Below are 631 nucleotides of genomic sequence, written 5' to 3'. Positions count from 1 at the left end.
AAATCCATGGATTTGCCAACAGATTTTAATTTGTAATTTTACAGGTAATTTAACAGATTCTGTGATTTTCAGAGACAAAAACTAAGAAAACTACCTGCAACAGTCCTTTTTAACTTGTTCTGGATCTTTACTTACAGAGAACCTCACGTTGTCCTTACACGATTATCACTAGAAAACATCACTATTATCACCATCAGCTGAACTTAGTAAAACTGTAGGATTTGTTGTTTATTTTATCAGTTATAGGGCTCATAAACACTTTACCTTCAAACATCCAGTTTCACTTTGTTAAAACAGACTTGTTTAATCTCAAAGGGACAGACATGTTTGTTAAACTCAACTTTATAACTAGTTTAATGAACAGATTATAAAGGTATCAGGATATAAGATTATGAAATAATCTGGAAGATGACATTAAAGATGACAGATCAGTGAGAACATTTAAGAGAATTATAAAGGTTAATTTGCAGGAGAATTATGTAAATGTATGAACTGTTGTTCAAGGAGTTAAATCTTTGTATTTTTTTAAACTAAAGATGATTTTTGATTGAATTTATTTATTTGAGGAAAAAGGGCAGAAATAAGATTTGATCTTCTTCTGCTGCCTTTCCTTTAATTTATGATTTGTATT

This window comes from Austrofundulus limnaeus, unplaced genomic scaffold (assembly GCF_001266775.1).
Source record: "Austrofundulus limnaeus strain Quisiro unplaced genomic scaffold, Austrofundulus_limnaeus-1.0 Scaffold850, whole genome shotgun sequence".
NCBI lineage: Eukaryota > Metazoa > Chordata > Actinopteri > Cyprinodontiformes > Rivulidae > Austrofundulus > Austrofundulus limnaeus.
The sequence above is the reverse complement of the archived record's forward strand: the minus strand, read 5'-3'. Positions refer to the sequence as shown.